At 35.5% G+C, this 21,365-nt stretch overlaps 1 long non-coding RNA gene across 1 annotated transcript; it reads right to left on the reverse strand.

Annotated features, from left to right (window-relative positions):
- Positions 1–398: 398 nt before the first annotated feature.
- Positions 399–11,675, reverse strand: LOC108359804 (uncharacterized). The gene is made up of 3 exons (XR_001846997.1): positions 11,599–11,675; positions 4,366–4,373; positions 399–416 (listed from the first exon to the last, which is right to left on the reverse strand). It is a non-coding gene; the product is annotated as an uncharacterized LOC108359804 (long non-coding RNA).
- Between the last annotated feature and the right edge of the window lie 9,690 nt (positions 11,676–21,365).

Genomic DNA, 21,365 nt, shown 5'->3' on the forward strand with positions numbered 1-21,365 from the left:
TCACTTCGTTTGAAGAGATGTTGTAAACTCTTTTTTCACTTGAACTGTTCGGCTTTTGGATAAGTGGAAACATTTAGAAAAATTTTTCTAGTGAAGCTTTTCCAAACACTATTCGTTTGGAACCAATTATGTAAGTTTTCATTTAATTTCGATATTTTAAGTCTTTACTTTTAGATAGGTGATAATCCTATTGAAAATATTTCCAAATCAAGATTTCTAAAATACCTTTCGTTTAGTTCCCATATTGTCACATTTCATTTATTTTATCAATTTACTGAGTTAAATTTTCTAACAGGTGGGAACCCTCCTCAAACATATTTTCTGCTGTAAGTCTTCCTAAAACTTTTTAGTTTGATACCCTCATGGCTAAATTTCATTTATATAATTACTTCAACTAAATTATAATTTTCAAAAAGCTGGCGACCCTCAAAATTATTTCCAATAGTCATCTTTCTCAAACCTCTTTAAAATTATACCTTTATTGTAATGTGGTTTATTTTATCAATTAAATTTAGTAACATTTTCAAACAGGTGGCAACCCTGCACAAACATATTTTCGGCTGTAAGCCTTCTTAAAAATATAAAGTTTAATACCCACATTGCAATATTTATCTTATCAATTTAACTGAGCTAAATCTTTTAAATAGTTGGCAATTCTCAAAAATGTTTCCAGAAGTTTTCTCTCTTAGACCCCTTTAATATAATATCTATGTTGCAATATATCATTTATTTGGTGAATTATATTTAGATATTCGCACTGCAATATTTCATTTATTTCATCAAATTAATTGAGTTAAAATTGTCCAATAGGCGCTAACCCTCCCAAAAATATTTCCAACAGATATCTTTCTCAACCCTCTTAGTGTGATACACATATTCTAATATATACTTTATTTGATCAATTTAACATTGCAATATTTTATATATTTCATCAAACCATGCAATATTTCATTTATTTCATCAGTTTGACTGAGTTTAAATTTTGAAGTAGGTGGTAGCCCTCCTAAAAAATATTTCCAACAGTTATCTTTCTTAAGCTTCTTTAATTTGATATCCACATTATCATATTTCATTTATTTTATCAATTTAACTTAATTCAAATTTGTAAATAGGTGGCAACCCTCCCAAAAATGTCTCCAACAGTAATCGTGATTAAACCTCATTAATTTGCTACCCATAATGTAATATTTCATTTATTTTATCAATTTAATTGAATTTAAAATGTTCAAACAGTTGGCAACCCTCCAAACTTTTGCATTATAAATGATCCTGGTATTATATCGAACAATCCAAAAAAAAAATATCAATTCAGCCGTTCTCCAGTTTTTAGGCCTGCTACGAACGAACACAACATTTTGGTATACATAGATATAAGGTGGGAGGTGCCATGCCCTCTTTTCCAATACCGCCCATTTTTCTACATGAGTATGGAATTATTTTATATATCTATATACCAATTTCCGGTACTCTACCACAAATGTTTCAAGAGATATACAATATGAAAATTTTAGTTAGTATGGGGGTGCCACACCCCCTTTTCCGAATACGGGCAAACTTCACACAAACCATCGCATGAGAGCACAAATATGCCATACAAAATTTGGTTGAATTCGGTGAAGCCGTTCTCAATTTATGAGTTCACACCAAAAACGTGCACTTATTTTTATATATAAGATAGGGGTGCCACGCCCCTTATCCAAATTTGGGCAAGCTTCACATAAACCATCTGCATCATGGCCTGAATAAGCTATATAAATTTGGTTGAATTCGGTGAAGCCGTTCTCAAGTTATAAGCTAAAACACTTATTTTTATATATAAGATTAGAGGTGCCACGCCCCCTTTTCCGAATTTAGAAAAACTTCACATAAACTATTTGAATTATAGCCCGAATATTCCGTATAAATTTTGTTAATTTTGGTGAAGCCGATCTCAAGTTATAAGGCAACACCAAAAAAGTGCACTTATTTTTATATTTTAGTTAGTATGGGTGGCGCCACGCCTACTTTTCCGAATTCGGGCAAACTTCACATAAACCATCGGCATAATAGCTCGAATATGCCCCATAAATTTGGTTGAATTCGGTGAAGCCGTTTCCAAGTTATCAGGTCACGCCAAAAACGTGCACTTATTTTTAAATATAAGAAAGAACGTCCTATTTTTTTGAAAAGTGTTGCCGCCTCATCTATATATATAAAAATGAAATGACGGCGATGCCTGACCAAACGGTTGAACCGATTTCAATTCCGTAAAAAGCACATTTTTGGACCTTCTGTGTGGAAGGTTCTTTGATTTTAAAAAATTTGAAATTTTTTGTTGTTGTTGCCGAAAAATGAAGAAAGCTGAGACGTCACGATTTTAAAATTTCATAGAGTTTTCCGTATATTGAATGTCACTAAACTACTAAACGGCTCTACCGATTTCGTTCATATTTGGAGAATATTTCAGCACCTTGAAGGGAAATATTTCGACCAAAAATTTAATCGCTAGATGGCGCTTGGGTAGGGATATTCATAAAAATTGCATTTACTTGCTGATTTGGCTCATATTTAGAAAACAATTTAGCCAATTTAAAAGAAATATTTGGACTTGAAACTTACACGATAGGTGGCCCTGTGGCCGAGACATCCCCAAAAATTATTTTACGCTAAGAGAGGGATATATCTACTATATATTTATGGTAAGTATGTATGTATAGTATGTATGTATGTAGCCTAAACGGACGGACAGAATTGAACAAAAAAATGTTGACATGACACCTGGGCCTATAATAGTGTAAAAAAGTGGGATTCGACAAGGGGGCGAGGCACCTCCCATAGGCGTGAAATTTTTAATCAGCCATAACTTCGAAACTATAAGTCACATGAACTCTAAATTTGGTATGCGGTCATATATATGGTAGGTGCTTACGGTAGAGTATATATAAATGACTTTGTAAAAGTGGGCTTGGCACATCCCATAGGTGTGAAATTTGTTATCAATCATAACTTCGGAACCATAAGTCACATGAACTTGAAATTTGGTATACAGTCATATATATGGTAGGTGCTTATAGTATGGTATAAATAAATGAGTTTGTAGAAGTGGGCGTGGCACATCCAATAGGCGTGGAATATTTTATAAGCTATAAATACGAAACTATAAGTCATATGAACTTGAAATTTGTTGTTCAGTCATACATATGGTAAGTGCTTATATTAGGGATGCCAATCCCGGTGTTTATGACGTCCCGGAAATCCCGGGATTTGCTTGCATTAGTCCCGGGATCCAGAAAACTTTGAAATATCGAATTGATAGTATGAATTTATTTATGAATTTTGAAGTATGATATTTGTAAAATGCCGTTTTAACTGCAATTAACAAAAGCTTGAAACTTTACTTTTAAGTTGCAGTCTGAGCCTTTTTTGAAGAAGATTTCAATGAATTTACTCATAGCGTCGCTAATGTAAATGAAACAGAGTTGTAAGGAAAAATTAGATAATTTTTTAGATCAATCTACTCAAAACTTCCTCAAATCGAAAAACGTGCTGGTAAAATAAGTTCAAATATTTTGTTATGGAGGAGATAGGGGTCATTATCTTCAAATGGATCATGTCTACCTTTTGGCAGCTCAGCCTAAAAGTGTTGATGCCGAAATATGTTTTTCATCAGTAGGTCTTGTATGTAAAAATGCAGGTCAAGCTTAGAAGACTCCGCTTTGAATGCTTTGCTGCTCTTATGAAAACATTTTAAGTGCAATAATAACAACACCGGAAAAAAGGGGTGTGTTTTTAACCAGACCCACCTACCAACATGTATTTCGACCCGCTGAATCCGATTCTGAGATCCGTTTGACCCGTTCACCCTCAAAATTTCTAGTAAATTGCGAAAAAAAACGCAAAAAAATCTCAATTCGCCATTTCTTTAAGCCAAGCGTACACGGTAGAGAAATATCTCTAGAGTTTTACTGAAATAAAAATCTCCTCTCTCAATTAAGTTTACACAGTAGAGCAACTCTAGGAGATATTCACTCTTGCTAGAGACAAAATACAGAAATCTCAACTTTTCTCTAGCACGTACTCTACAAGCTGTGTACACGGTAAACAATATTTACCTCTTGCCTAGAGTAAGTTTTCTATCTCGAATTGTTGTCAACGCTAGTTGTATGTATATGTATACATATGTATTTATTTCAAAGCCACGATGTAGAAAATATAGTTTGCACCATCAGCGGAGCGCTAACCCTTCGTCGATTTGCCATCATTCACCTATTTGCTGATGTCATAAAATACATTTTCGCAATATGAACAAGAATTGAACTTTCAAATTGTAATTAATTGGCGAAAAAATTTTACCTCAAAGTAGACAAATGTACCTAAAAATTTAACATGGCAACCTCTCCCCTTCGGTCCTATGAGTACTTTTGGACTCGCATCAAACAACCTTTAATATTTAAAATTCCCTTGAAGAGTTTCTCCGAGCAGTTCCAGCCAAACTACTATATATATGTAGGTATTCGAGCAAGTGGCCTGGCACTCTGACATAACAGCAGGTAACTCAAGAAACGACTGTTGCCAGAGTGCCAGACCACCTGCTCAAATGTTTTAACCAATAATTATTCTCCTTTGCAAAGGACGGAGGCTATTGGAAAAGCCATTGAAATGCCAATGAAAATAAGAGGATGATTCCCGGTACATTATTTGGCTACGTTTTAAATGTACTTAAAATGGTGTGCTTGTATCGAACATACGATTTAATGTCGTAGCCATTTCAAAATTTAACAATCTGTAATGAAGTTAATTGTCAAGACTTTACTATACGTCTCCGTAGAGCAAAAAGTCTATTTAGCTCGCTAAATAGAGCGTAGAGTTTTCGATCTAGCTTCGTTGAACTGTGTACACGACGAAAAATTCTCGCTAAATAACTCTCACATAGACTTTGTAGGGGAGTCTCTCGTAGAGCTCTATTGAGTGTTTACACGTCTCTAGCGTGATTTTTGTCTAAATCTCGCGTTTTTTCTCTACCGTGTACACTTAGCTTTATAGAGTAGAATAAACATATTTAGAGAAATTGTTTTTGTATATTTTTGTTTTTATATTAATCGTTACTTTCAAAAGTACTTTATTTAAATTATTATTTGTGATGTATACGTTCCTCAATCACATAGTTTTTTAAATACAATTAAAAAAATGTTTTACTTTAAAATTTGTCTGATTGAATAAATAAATATTGCTAGCGTAGAGTGCAAAGTTGCTAAGTCCCAATTTAAAAATTGTACAGGAGAGGAAAAAACTTCATATAGCCATTTTGTTCAAGTATTTCGCAAAACTTTCTATACAACATTTTGCCTGTTTAAAGCAAAGCAAAACTCCATACGAATCAGAGGGACATTTTTGGTCTTATCGAATTTTTGGAGCTTTTTTGGCCTTAGCAAATTTTCTTTTCATTGAATATAAACTAGAAAACATAAAACGAGGACCTTTACCCTTTTCGAAACGATGCAATATAAATTTATCTAGCCTCCTATATCAAAATAAGATTTTTTATTAAAAGTGAAGTTAGCAACTTTTCACTCTAAGCTAGCGATATATGAGTTTTACAATCAGTTTATCGTAAATTTTAAATAGTTTTATTTCATGGTATGTTTAAATGCTTTCAGATATTGAATTTTTACTCATATTCATAAAATTTATGACTCAATTTGGCATCCCTAGTATATATGAATGAGGTTGTAAAAGTGGGCGTGGCACATCCCACAGGAATATTTTATCAGCTATAACTCCGGAACTATAAGCCACATGAACTTGAAATTTGGTATGCAGACATAACTATGGTAGGTGCTTACAGTAAAGTATATATAAAGGGGTTTGTAAAAGGGGGCGTGGCACATCCCATAGGCGTGGAAATTTTTTTCAGCTATAATTTCACAACCATCAGTCACATGAAATTGAAATTAGGTATGCAGACATATCTGCGGTAGGTGCTTACAGTAGGCTATATACATGAGTTTGTAAAAAGGGGCGTGGCACATCCCATTAGCGTGGACCCTTTTATCAACTATAACTTGGGAACCATAGGTCCCAAGAACTTAAAATTAGGTGTTCAGGCATATCTACGGTAGGCGCTTTAAGTAAGGCATATATAACTGAGTAGAACATCCCATAGGCGTGGAAAATTCGGAATCATATGTCACTTGAAATTGAAACTTGGTACGCAGACGTATCTATAGTAGGTGCTTATAGTAGGCTATATATAAGTGAGTTTGTAAAAGGGGGAGCGGCACGTCACATGGACCTGGAATGTTTTATCAGCGATAACTCCGGAACTATAAGTCGCTTGAACTTGAAATTCCGTACGCACCCATTTTAATGGTAGGGTATATATAAATGAGTTTGGAAAAGAGTGCATTGCACATCCAACAGGAATGGAATTTTTTATCAGCTATAACTTCGGAACTATAAGCCCCACGAACTTGAAATTTAGTATGCAGATATATCAATGGTAGGTGCTTATATATAAATGGGTTTGTAAAAGGAGGCGTGGCACATCCCATAGGCGTGGAAAATTTTAACAGCCATAATTTCAAATCCATAAGTCAAATTAAATTGAAATTTGGTACGCAAACGTTTCTATGGTAGGTGCTTAAAGTACACTGAGGTAAATAATGCATAGTAAAAATTAATACCTTATATTTGATTATCGTTTAAAAATGTTCGAATTTAAAAATAATATTTTCATACAACATTTATTACACACGTATTTGACCGTTCACACCTGAGTATATATATGAGTGTACATACGCACCCCAAGCATGCAGAGCGCCACTCTGAGAGCGGTGACAACACACACATTCATACATAGTTACGGTGACCATAAATATGGATTCAAAATGAAGGACAATTTTTCAAAAATATGCCTACATATATTTACGTAGTATAAAAATATCAAAATAGTATTTATGATTCTAAATTCTTAGTACATTTTAAACTTTAAAAATTAATCACGTTTTCTTCATTCATATTAATATTTTTTTGCATGAATATTTATAAAAGTATAGTAAAACATATTATAATTACAATAGCTTACACGAAAAGTGAAAATCTTTAAAATATTATTTTATAGGCAAATTTTTAGTCGTTCAAAACAATACCGTTCTTTTTTGTTTTTTTTTGGTACTTTTCGCAATTATTTGTCAAAAATCGACGTCATGAATCGACGTAAACGACGAGTTACAAAGTGCCCTTTACAAAAATATATAATTTGTGCAGGTTGCGCTCCATAGCATCTACATTTCTAATCTGATTTTCATTATCTTTGGCTCAAAGTTTACTGTAATGATATATCTTCGATATCGAATTTTTTAAATAATGAAAAAAAAAAATGTATCACATGAAACTGCGTATTTGATTGAAAATCTCACTTTTTTCGCCTGTAGCACTAATAATTTTCATTGAAGTCGCCACAAGTTATATATTTTGGTAAGAGGCACATCAATACCCTTCGAGCTGTAAGTCGGTTACGTTAATTTGGAGATTTTTTCATGAGATATTGAAGAAAAGTACCAAAAAACACTTTTTTAAAAAATCCATCCATTGTCCGATAACTTTAAAATAACGAATTAAATGCAGGACACTTGGAAAAAATCAGTACATTTTCAGATTTTTCAGGTTTGAAAAACTACGCAGGACCGACCTTCGAAAAACAGTACGGTCCTGCAAAAAACAGAACGTATGGTCACCGTATACATAGTACATGTTTAGCCGTACAAATCGCGTGCTGTGGTGTTGATGGATATTCAACATTTGAAAGCAAATTCATATGCCTGTGTGTAGCTGAGTACGCAAAGATGCATGCCACAGTTTGTTGATATCCAGAGATGGTCAGGGTTCGAGTTCCACTGCAGGCAACATAACATGCAAGTTAAATATTTTTTTTTTAGTTTTGGTCTTGATTATTCACTTCACGGATGCTTTTTCAGAACGAACGCGGTCATTTTAATATGCGCGTAATTGAATTGAATATTTACCAATATACAGTACTTTCGTTGACGTTTATATTAAGATCAATTACGTGTCTATTTGATTTTAATATTTTTTCCCCTCAGTGTAGGGTATCTTAATATACATATAAATATCCCGTGTCACTGTGTTCGTTTACGGTAATCTTCGAAACCGCTTAACCGATTTCAATGAAATTTTGTGGGTGTGTATTGTTGTTCCAACTTAAAAGATATAATAGTTGTGAACCCGAGAAAAAATATTTTCGTGCTTATCTAATATACTATATATAATAAATCGAACTCGAACGGCTCGACCGATCTTTTTGAAATTGTTTGTGTTATATATGGTAGGTATGAGAATTGGATGTAAAGCATATTTCATACCGCTAGGTGCAGGGGGCGTGGCACCTCCCATAAAAACAATTTTTCATACTGCATATCCCGGAAAATGTTCATGGAAGAGGTCTCGAACTTGGTATGGAGATATATGAAAGCAATCGCAAACTCATGGAGATAAATTGTGGTTATCGGAAAAGGAGGCGTGGCACTTTCCATACACATCGAATTTTTCATACTGCATATCTCTGAATGTGTTCATGAAAGAGTACTGGAACTTGGTATGTACAAGGTATATAAAACGCGTCTGGTCATGAAGAAAAGTTGGGGCTATTGGAAAAAGGGACGTGGCACTTCCCATGGTAAATTACTCGAAAATGGTATAGATATATATGAAATCAATCCCATGCTCTTAGAGAAAATTGGGGTTATTTGAAAGGGGACGTGGCGCCTTTCAAACGCACTGAAACTATTACGTATTTATCTTTGTATGCATGTACAGTTTTGCTAAGTTATTTAAGACAGCAAATATGCCTTCTCACAACCACTAAACCGTAATATTAGAAGACAAATGCGTCACTAAAATCATGAACGTGAACTCTTGGTGAAAATGTTAGACCGAAATGTTTCAATACACGGTTAAAAATTTCGGTTTTATTTTTAAACTTTTTGTACTAAATACATATATGACCAAACTAAATTCAGTTTCATATACAAACCTTCTAAATTTAAAAAAGAGGGCACATATGTTGGGTTTAGAATTTAAACAGTTCGGTTGAAACTTTAAACCCAAACATTTTCATAATTAAGAATAAATAATAAAAATTAAATTTCACGCTCCGTCTGATGGGGATTGAACCCGGACAGCTTTAGTAGCAACCAATTGTATCAAGCATCTTTGCACACTCAGCTACAACCACGCTATAAATGTGCTTTCATAAGTTGAGTTTAAATCAACACCACATTTCGCTGTGTGCAAACATTTTCTATTTCGGTTTAGATTTTAAACCAAATTTTCTATATATGAAACCTAGAAACTAGAATTAGAACATTTTGGTTTGATTTTTAAACCACGAACTTTTTGGACTAAAATTTAAGCCACAATATATTAAAAATTGCTTAAAACTATTGACTGGTTTAAAAAGTAGACTATAAAACGACGAATAGACGAAGTTCGCCGGGTCTGCTAGTCTATATATATAATACGCGAAGGGATTTTTTGTGCTGCATAAAAGATCTGTACCGATCGTCCGATTTTCAAAAATGAGATGTCACATTAAAGCGCTTGGTCTGTAGATGTGCAATAAGGTTTTACATTTTCGAAAGGAGTTGCCACCTTTTAAAAAATTTAGTTCAAAATAATACGCGAAGGCATTTTTTGTACCGCATAAAAGATTTGCACCGTTCGTTCGATTTTCGAAAACGAAGTGTCAAATTGAAGCGCTTGGCCTGTAGATGTGCAAACTAGTAAATTTTTATTTTTGGGAAGGGCATCAGATTTACACCGTTCTGTCGCTTTTCCAAATGAGACGTCAGATGAAAAATACTGACTTACAGACCTGTTTTGGGTTTTTAAAGGGTTGCCGCCTAATTAAAAATGCATTATCTGAATATGATAGTCAGTAAAATGTTACAATATGGGCATCAAGCGAAAGGGGTTTGAGACTAAATTAATATGTTGGTGTTTTAAATAGAGTTACCACCTATTAAACAAGTTTATAACTATGAATGGTAAGTAATGTATTAAGGACATTCAATATTGCTATCAAACGAGAGAAAGTTAGGTGAGCTTCTGCGATATTTATTTAAAAAGTTTATAACTATGAACGGCAAGTAATATATTAATATATCAATTATATATCAAACGAAAAGGAAAAGAAGTGATGTTTTACAAAGATATATTTGTTCGAGGATTGCCACTTAGTTAAGAATTTACTGAAAGTAAACGATAATTGATCATTAAAAATACTTATTTATATTAACATACATACATGTTTTTGGAAAAAATAAACAATGCATTTTTAGTTAGGCGGCAACCCTTTAAAAACCAAAACAGGTCTGTAAGTCAATATTTTTCATCTGACATCTCATTTGGAAACGCGACAGAGCGGTGTAAATCTGATGCTCTTCCCAAAAAAAAAATTGTGATAGGCGGCAACACTTTTCAAAAAAATAAGACCTTCTTTCTTGCAAATCTTTAGATCAAGCCCGTTTAAATTGCACCCTTTTTTAACCGACTTCCAAAAAAGGAGGAGGTTATCAGTTCGTCGGAATATTTTTTTTTTTTTTTTTTTTTATGTATGTTCCCGCATAACTTTGGACCACGTCAACCGATTTCGATAATTCTTTTTGCATCGGAAAGGTAGTGTCTCAGAGGTGGTCCCATACTAATCTGGTTAAGATCCGATCAGCGGATCATGAGATATATATATATATATTTTTTTTTATATGGGAGTTGAAGTCGGTTTTTTTTTTGCTAAAACTAGTAATTTTTTTTTAATTGCGCGAACGATGTAAGTCTTATAATCTTAGAAGCAGGTGACAGCCCACAGTGGTTTGGATAGCAGATCTAGCTGGACGAAAGTCAAAATTTGTTTGTTTTTAAAATACTTAATGGTACTTGGAATACATTCCGGACAGTACATTCAAATAGAAATTGCATTTATTAAAGCATTAACATATGAAAACAAACAAAAAACAGTGTTAAAACAGAAAAATACTTGCAGTTATAAAAACTTTGGTTATATAAGAGTTGAAAAAAGTAGTACCTCGCGAATTTTCCGCTTTCTGAAATTACAAAATTATACAACAGGCAGGCAAATCTTTAAGCGCTGTTATAAAATTTTTTCTGAAATTTATTTGTGTTTCTTGCTGTGATCTTAAATTTTAGTCATGGTAAGTAAAATCTTAAGAAGTGAGTTGTTTGACATTTGGAGAAGTGTTGCTGAAACTTCTAAAAGACAACAGGGTGTCCGTGATTATGTGATTAGTAAATTGAAAGAAATATCTGATGAAAATGCTCGTTCCGAAGTAAATAAAGTAAATGACCTTAGATTCGTAATCAGCAACCGAGAAAACCCCCCGGTACCCAATTACATAGAAATCTACCAATCTTTTTTTTAAATTTTCGTCCGCCATATTGGATCCGCCATTTTGAATTTTTGGTAAGTGACTTCAGATTCGTAATCAGTGACTCAAAAATACCCTAGGTAAGAAGTGGTGTAAAGATCCATCAACGAGTATTTGTTTAAATAGTTTCGTCCAGCTAGATTTGCGATCCGGCAACCCTATTCAAAAAAGTCATGCGTTGTGGTATATACATCTGGGGGCTAGGCCCTTTAATTTGGCACCTTAGTTTTGAAAGTCGAATAATCGGTGCAGATCTGATGCCGTTAACAAAAACTCCGTTCATGTATTGCTTGTATACACATGTATATAGATTTGAACTAACCCTGGTATTTGGGTATAGGGGTTATTGAAATCCATGTAGGAGCTTCAAGACTATCGCATTCGAATATACACATAAATATTTGACTCAAATTAAGAATGAGTAAGGAACTTTTATCATACAAGTTGTATGTACGTATTCCCAAATGATTTTGAAAAAAGTGTCCTTTATTTTACGTTGGTTAATATGGTCTCCGTATATAAACATCTGGAGGCTAGGCCCTTTAATTTGGCACTGAAAATCGAATAATCGGTGCAGATCTGATGCCGTTAAAAAAACTCCCTTCATGGAATGCTTGTATACATATGTATATAGATTTGAACTAACCCTGGTATTTACTCAAACGAAAGCGCTAGTGAAAGAGTGGAGAGTATCCAATGAACCCTCCATGTCAGATCATAGAATAATAAGGTTTGACATTGAAGCAACCCCTCCTATACATAGAGTTTTAAGAAACCCCAGGAAGACAGACTGGGAGAAGTTCAAAGACAACCTGAGGTTGAATGTAGCACAACCTGGGCTAGGTCAGAAGATCAGGAACGAAAAATAACTTGAATTCGCTACAAAGCGCTTCAATGAATGACCAATTGACGCATATGAAGACAGTTGTCCTATAAGTAAGGTACGTTCCTCCAGGGATGTACCCTTGTGGGACAACTACTTAAGTAAACTCAGAACCAAAGTCCGGAAACTGTTCAATCGAGCAAAACGAACCGAGGAGTGGTCAGAATACAGAAACACCTTAACTCTGTACAACAAAGAAATAAGGGAATCTAAGCGTTTAAGCTTTAGGAACTTCTGTGAAAGCATAGAAGATACTACGGAGGCAACAAGACTCTATAAGGTAATGGCAAAAACGAACTGTATTTAAGAGTGATGGGAGTTTCACTTGCAGCGAGGAGAAGAAGATCAAACTTCTCATAGATACTCACTTCCCAGGATCTACATCTTATTCCGAAACAGATCGGACTGAGCAGTGCAGTAAAATAAGCAGAGGAAACTGGTTAGTGGCTAAGGAAGTATGCTCCGGGCCCCGGCTCAGGTGGGCGGTAAATACCTTCAAACCACTGAAGTCACCGGGAGCGGATGGAATTTTCCCTGGCATCCTACAGCAGGGCTTAGAATGCGTGATTGAACCGCTATTAAAAATAATTAGAAGCAGCATAGCATTGGGTTATATACCAGNGTATGCTCCGGGCCCCGGCTCAGGTGGGCGGTAAATACCTTCAAACCACTGAAGTCACCGGGAGCGGATGGAATTTTCCCTGGCATGCTACAGCAGGGCTTAGAATGCGTGATTGGACCGCTATTAAAAATAATTAGAAGCAGCATAGCATTGGGTTATATACCAGATGCGTGGAGAAGAGCGAAGGTTGTTTTCATCCCGAAGGTTGGAAAGATGGACCCACTTCATCCAAAATCCTTCAGGCCGATCTGCCTGACCTCATTTGTACTAAAAGCTTTAGAAAAGGTAGTAGATAACTATGTAAGGACTACGGTCTTATTGAACTATCCACTGAATTCGCGCCAGCATGCATATATGGCGGGCCGCTCTACTGAAACCGCCCTATACGCGCTGACATGCGCACTTCAAGATAGCTTAGAAAATAACGAGACTGCTATATGCGCTTTTCTGGACATCGAGGGGGCGTTTGACAACACCTCGCATGCTGCAATAAACAGTGCTTTGATTTGCAGGGGTGTAAACAATACCCTCGTAGCCTGGATTAATTGCATGCTCCGCACCAGAAATACAAACCTGTACGAATACTACAGTTGTTGCCGGAACAACAAGGGCCTGTCCACAGGGTGGAGTGTTATCTCCACTACTATGGAATATAGTCGTCGACGAACTGCTCCAAGAGCTAACAGATACTGGACTAACCTGCCAGGGGTACGCCGACGACATTGTAATATTATGCAGGGGGAAATTCGAAAACACCCTGTGTGATAGAATCCAGCTAGGGCTGAACGTAACAAAAAAATGGTATGCCAAAGTGGGGCTGAATGTAAATCCAGCAAAAACCACTATAATACCATTCTCAAGGAAATACAAACTTGATAGTCTAAAAGCGATAAGGCTAGATGGAACCAACATCATGTACCAAAAAGAGGTTAAATTCCTAGGAGTAATACTAGACCAAAAACTACTCTGGAAAGCACACGTAGAAGAAACTGCGAAGAAAGCTGTAAGATCATTTATGACGTGTAGGTCCATGGCAGGTAAGAGTTTGGGCTGCACACCAAAGATACTGAGATGGATCTACACGACAATAGTACGACCCATGGTAACCTATGGAGCCATCGTTTGGGCCGATAGAACTTCAAAACTTGGAGCAATCAAAGTGCTCTCCAAGATACAAAGGCTGGAATGCGTATGCATAACGGGAGCCATGAGAACCTGTCCAACCGCATCCTTGGAGGTTCTTTTAGATCTTACCCCTCTTCATATTTACATACAGACTCAGGCGAAAAGAGCTTTACTACGGATGACTGGTACCAATATCGGGGCAGCAGGGTGTCTTGGTCGTGGGAAGTTAGATATTCTTACGAATAAGTTCCCTGAAATTGCAATACCGAGGGATACCATGCATCCGAGGTTCAGCTTTACAAAGAGGTTTAAGACTGAACTGAGTAATAAGAAGAGCTGGGCAGGCATATCCGAGACATATCGGATAAACCAAAACATGATTACCTGGTACACTGATGGCTCATTGACCGACGAGGGTACCGGGGTAGGGGTAGTTGGACCGAGGATAAGATACTCGGAACCCATGGGGAAACATATGTCTATTTTCCAGGCTGAAACATACGCCATAGAAAGATGCGCGGACTTTAATATCAAGCGAAACTACCAGAATCAGAACATCGCGATCTTGACTGACAGCCAAGCGGCTATCAAGGTCCTCAGATCTCACCAGGTAACATCTAAACTGGTGATGGAGTGCCTCGACAAGCTGAATACTCTTGGTCTGACCAATCGGGTTTGGGTTCTCTGGATTCCGGGACATATTGGTATTAAAGGAAACGAGATTGCCGATAAACCAGCGAAGAAAGGTGCATCAACCCCTTTCACCGGTCCAGAACCTTTCTGCGGCCTGGGAAAAGGGGCACTCGCTAAACTAGTTCGGCTAGAGGAAGAAGCTCAGAGGAATCACTACTGGGATAATCTACCAGGTCTAGAGCAGTCCAAAGCACTTTTAGGAACATATAACCTAAAACGCTTCAAGGAATGTATGAGCTTATCAAAGAATAACTTAAGAATTGTTACAGGAATCCTGACAGGACACTGCAGGCTGAACTATCACCTGACTAAACTGGGAATTTACTCGCATGAGCGATGCAGATTTTGCAGGATGGAAAACGAGACTGCACAGCACATCTTAGAAGAATGTCCTGCACTGATGCATAAACGCAAAAGGCACCTGGGTGAACATCTGATAACCAAAGGCGAAGTGAAATCCGTAGACTTAGGTTCTATACTAAAGTTTCTCTCGGATACTGGATTAATAGACACACTATAATCCATGAAGGGTGTACAATAGATCTTAAGGTCGCAGTGCTCTATCCCCAACAATAATAATAATAATAATAACCCTGGTATTTGGGTATAGGGGTTGCTCAAAAAAATAAAAGGCAAATTTTAAATTTTATTTTTACCTTAAAAAAATAAAAAGCAGAAATAATCGGTATTATTTGCTCAAAATGATAAAAGTCATATTTTTAAAAGTCATGGAGGAATCAGAATCTACAATGAGAGACGAGTCTAATATTACCTTTGAAAAAGCTATAACATAATTTTTTCACTATGCCTTTTTGATATCAAAAATTTTGAAATAACTTTTATTTTCAGTCTCTGCTTTGATCATAAAAGCGCTCCTAAAATATCGCGCGGAAACCGAATTCGTTCCGGCTCACAGGCGAACGTTAGTATTCTAGGGTTGACGCACAACAATTTTCACGTAAACCGACAAGACCGGCTGACTTCCAAAACGTATCAATACAATGTTTGGAAACTGTTATACTGCGGTATTCAAACTGTTTGTATATGCAGAGTTGCGTCACATTGCAACCATATACATTGCATATTTTAAATATTCAATATAGCAATGAACAATTTTTCTGAATTTTCCATTTCTAAAACACCAATGCTAACCAATAACAAACGAAGCATCAACTTTGTTTCTGATGCGCTGATTGCTCCAGCGATGCGGTTCGATAACTTTTCGGCTGCGTTTTGGAACAGTATACATTGTCAATATTTTGTAGTTCGACGTTATGGAACCTTATACTTTGTACGTATGCAAAGCAATTGACGTTTTGGAAGTCAGCCACCGCTTCAAGACGGTCTTCAAAATACGATGTCCACAGCACAGATAATAGCACTTATTGCTCCAAATAAAATATTTTTGTAGTAATATAAAATATTTCGCACGCATTAATAATTTTTTCCGTACGTGTGGCAATTATTAATAAACTTTTTCTGCGAGATAAGTAACACAAATTTTTTCTTTAATTTTCTCTTCGAAATACGACCACCACGCCAAATTAACGGACACTACTTTATAACGGACGCAAGTAAGCAAGAAAGGTGAAATTCTATTTGCATGCCGTTGAATTAAAATCAGGACTATTACAGTTATTTACCGATATTTTTAAAAACATGTAAAGACCGTCTATAGACGGCCTTATCGGTTAAAGGGCTAAGTTAAAATTTGTCAGCCCCAAATAAGACGAAAGTTAGTTGCATCTTTTTTTTACAGATGCCTAGTCCACTGAAAGTGATATGAAAAAGCTGTACCTAACTGTAGTGTCGACTTTATTTTAACTATGAATGTGCCCCATTATTTACATATAATACGAGTATAGCAGTGAAAAATTATAATACACAGTTTTTCTCAATATAAATAACTTTTCCACAAAAACAACTTTGAAGTTAACACGTGCAGTGCAATCAATGCATTTGTACGTTTTTTGTCAATGTATCCACCTTTGAAGTGGATTTGTGAGAAAACTGACGCAGCTATAAAACTGCAGTTTGTTGCATTGACAATAGTGTACCTATTAAATACCATTAGAATCGTTAAAAATTTAAAAACCGATTTTCTTCGTTTTTAATGCCGACATCAAATCACCAAATAGTGTGCATTTGCGTTTTTTGGTCAATGTGTCCATCTTTAAAGTGAATTTGGGGAAAAACTAAGGCAGCTAGAAAACTGCGAAAATTTGAATTTTTTGCCTTTCTTTGACTTACCTACCAGTATTCTGGAAAAACTAAAAAGTGGTGCTTCCGTTAAAGTGATGTGTGATGAGTTTAAAATAAACAAATTAACTGTTATCAGAATTAGTCAAAATGAAAGCAAAAGTAAAGATAAAAAAGGACTTGAGAAACGGCAAACTTTAAAACAACGTGAGTACCCAAAAAGGATTTACACAACTGGTTTTGTTTTAAGAGAAAGTGCATTGTTCATATCTGTCCAATTTGTGAAAGCTTAAGTCCGCAAGTTACATAAAAATAATCAACTGAATCTTTTGCCAGACAAGACAACATTGCTGATGGGTATAGACCATGCCTCGCTTGAGCAAATGCATCTGGGACGCACAAAGTTGTTGTTCTTCTTCTTATTTGGCGCTATAACCGCCTACGCGATTTTGGCCGAGTCCAAAACAGTACACAAGTCGTTTCTCTTCTGTGCAAACTGACGCTCATTTGGATATTCCAAGTGAAGCCAAGTCCTTCTCCACTGGGTCCTTCTATCCCAGTGGGCCTTCCTCTTCCACCATCGCGACCCGCGTTGAATACTTTTAGAGCTGGAGCATTTCTGTCCATTCGTATGACATGACCAAGCCAGTGTAGCCGTTGTATTTTGATTCGCTGCACTAGGGGTATTCTCGAAGTCTTACACGATGCAAGGATTGCACGAAATGCAAAAATACTATTCCATAGCATGCATAGGTAGCAAGCAGCGAAATTCTGTATTAAATACAATAACAAGATACAGCAAAAAAGGAGTGAGCGAAATGAGAGGAATGAGAGAAATATGTAGCAATTCCAACAACAAAACACCTAGCACAGGATCGCATTTATTTTGCTATGCTTTTTTGCAAAATATATACACGGGTTTCGACGTTGCATATTTTGCAGCGATAGGAAATGGTAAAGCAGGGATCACACGATTTGTACATTTGTACACAAAATGCCAAATTTAGATTTGTCCACATTTGCGCATTTGGATAGCGATGTACAAATGATTTGTCTTGCGATCAGACGATTTGGCTGCCAAAGATCCAAATGATTTGGCACACATTTGCGCACAGCAGTAAAGTGACAAATATTGTCCACATTCATTCACACGATTTAATCATTTGGTCGTAAATAGTTAAACAGCTGATCCGGTGTCAACCATACTTTTTGCATTTATGATTTCGTGAGATTTGAAGTGAAATAAGCAAAAATAATATATACGCACAGGTACTCAGAATTTTGAATACACCCTCAAAATCTGGGCTAAAAAACGCATTTTTCATAGGTTGAAGCATATACTTGCTCGTAACTTTATTTCTGTTTGCCCGATAAAAAATACTTACATATGCCATTTAAGAGAAAACATTTCGTTGTTTACAACCATTTATAAATGGTAATTTGTCTTGAGAATGGCCACCCTATGTATGTATGAAGTCTACCACATATTCGCGATTTTTAGTAGTTTTATTTTTGCTCAACATAATTTTCTTAATTTTAAGAGCAAACATTGTCCAATACCAAACACTAACAACAGGCAGAATGGGAGGATAAAATAAACTGTAAAATATTAAATTTTCTCAATATTAAATTTTTCGACATCAAACGTGGTTTTATTGTGTTAAATTGCAAAATATATGATTTATAAAAAGAATAGAATTAGAATTAATAGCGAAAATGATAAAACCGGCGATTTTTGTGAAAGTATTAGCAAATTTCAGTGTATCTAAAATTTCTAAAGCGTTGTTTACTTTTACTTGAGAGTTGTCAAAATCGGCAAATCCCAAGTAAAATTTCTGGAACGAGCCACATTTGTTCGCTACATCGTGATGTGATAAAAAGAAAAGCTGGCAGCACTGCCAAGGAAAAAAATTGCCAAAACTCAACGCAATTTTTATCAACTTCAATCTTGCACTTTATTAAACTAAAATTAATTTTGTTTTAGATTCTAAAAAATTTAGGTGAAACCTTGCAAATTTTTTTTAATTTTTGTACAAAGTTTGATCCAAAACCTGAGATCTACCACATTTTTTTGAAATCTACCACATTTTTTCCAGATTCTACCACACAATTTTTTTTGAGTCCGATCACTGATTCCTTTGCCATTTCTTAAGCAAAGCGAAGTATTTTTCACCGGGTAAACAGAAATAAAGTTGCGAGCAAGTATACCTGTGCGTCACCCTTTGAAAAACGCGGTTTTTGACCTTAAGCCAGATTTTGAAGGTGTATTTAAAATTCTGAGTATCCAGATTTTACTGCTTGAATAGACCTACAACAAGTGTGAACCTCGAAAAAACTATATAAATTTTTTGTGTCATACAGTGTAATTTAGGTCGTCTTTAATAATCTGTATATCGTCGTTTAATGTACAAATTTCTCATTCTGAACTTCACATATGCTTTTTCATAGTTAATTATACTCAGAAATTAATTATACTTTTATAAATAGTTTTTAATATGTTCGTCTGCCGGCATAAGAACCTGGGACCTCATGAAAGCTTAAAAATAGTCTCACACTTCTCTGCACATTCAGCTACAGTCGAATACGTATATGTACATGTTTCAAATGTTCAGTTTGAGCAAATATTTTAAATTATTGTTTTCAAATAACGTGACATTTTTCGGTAGTTTTCGGATACGAATATTATATTAAATATTAAAATTTTGCCAAAATTGGAAAATACAAATGTTCACAAGCACGAAGGCAATACCGCTCAACAATATTTGTATATTTGTCACTGTCATTTGTCATCAAGTGGCAAATCAGATATTTGGTCACTTGCTTAATTTTTATTTGGCTTATGTAGCAGCATTGCGTTCACACGATTTGGTTCCCAGGGTTGTTTTTCATTTGCCAACAGAAGGCAAATATTTGGCTTTTCTGATAAATGACAAATGTAATTTAGCGTTCACATGATTTGTCTACGAATTTGACAAATTTTTAGCCAAATGTACAAATCGTGTGATCCCAGCTTAATTCCCATATATTTTATTGTGTGTTTGCAAGTGATGCAATCTATGCAATCCGTGCGACGTTCAACGGCTTTGCAAGATTTGGAGAATACCCCTAATATGTCCATGTCATTGTAAACGTCATACAGCTCACGTTCCATTATCAGCGGTACTTTCTGTCGCCAATACGAAAAGGCCCATAAAGCTTTCGCATAATTTTTCTTTCCATGAGCCACCTCATCAGATGTTTTCATTGTCCATGCATCCGCGTCATAAACCAGCACAGGCATGATGAGTGACTTATAGAGTACGATTTTTGTACGGCTAGAGCAGGCTTTCCCAAAATAGGGTGCCGCTATGCGTATGCCTGTGGTGCCGCTAGTGGCTAGAGTATACTGGTGCGTGCAAATTCTTTAAACTTTCCATACGCAACGCAAGCGGTTTGATCAAACTTCAACATGGCGGTCAGAAAATGAAAAATGTTTTATTCTTATTAAAATTACCTTCAGCGGCTCATCAAACCCCATACACAACACTAATGGCTTGCAGCAAAGGGCTATTTCGCTCGGTTTATCAAGCCGCTTGTGTGGTGTATTTCGCTCTTAAGCGTAGTTCCGCAGTACGTTTTGTCAACGAAAAATTGAATTAGAAAATTTTCAGAAAAATAGCCGAAAACGTACCCTTTTCACAACCATTTTCGGAACTTTTGTAGACCTAATCCGCGTTTCATCCACGTTTCTTCCTGTTTTCGGATTAGTTTCCGGATTTTTTGTTGGCTGGGCTGTTCTCGTAACAAGCGCAGCAGCTTCGCGCACGTGTATATGTTACTTATTCTTTGGAACTTCCATGGACGTCGCCAGCATCGAATTTAGGGGGGAGGGGGGCTGACATATAAAAAGATCCCTCAAAAATTTTGTTTCGAAATTTTAATGTAGTTGATTGATTTATCCTTATCAATATATATGTGTAAACTAAATGGTTCCATTTGAAAATACAATCTTAACTAATAGCCAAATATAAATTTATTTTAGTAACTAGAGTGGAGTACTACACTTCAGAGTTGTGAAAAATGCATTAATTTTTTACTGCATTAACGGTATTTAAAGCAATAATGTTAATGTAAAAAATTAATGCATTAATTTATGAACTTTAATGCAAATGAATATTTCATTGCATTAATTCTGGAAAATGAAATGCTAATGAAATTTTTTTTCATTAAATTATCCAAGCTAATGCCAATGAAAAAATTTTAATGCAGTAAAATGTTTAATACTTTTGCTAGTTTGCATTATTAAAAACCATTACTTTTTTTCTAGTAAAATATAAATAACCTCTTTTGGAAGGACTTGGAATAATTACTAATAGCTTTTTCAGCTTCATTATATTATGTGTATTTGAAGAAAAATTCTTCT

Source organism: Rhagoletis zephyria, unplaced genomic scaffold (genome assembly GCF_001687245.7).
Source record: "Rhagoletis zephyria isolate East Lansing unplaced genomic scaffold, Rhagoletis_zephyria_1.1 Rzeph_scaffold_00465, whole genome shotgun sequence".
Classification (NCBI taxonomy): domain Eukaryota; kingdom Metazoa; phylum Arthropoda; class Insecta; order Diptera; family Tephritidae; genus Rhagoletis; species Rhagoletis zephyria.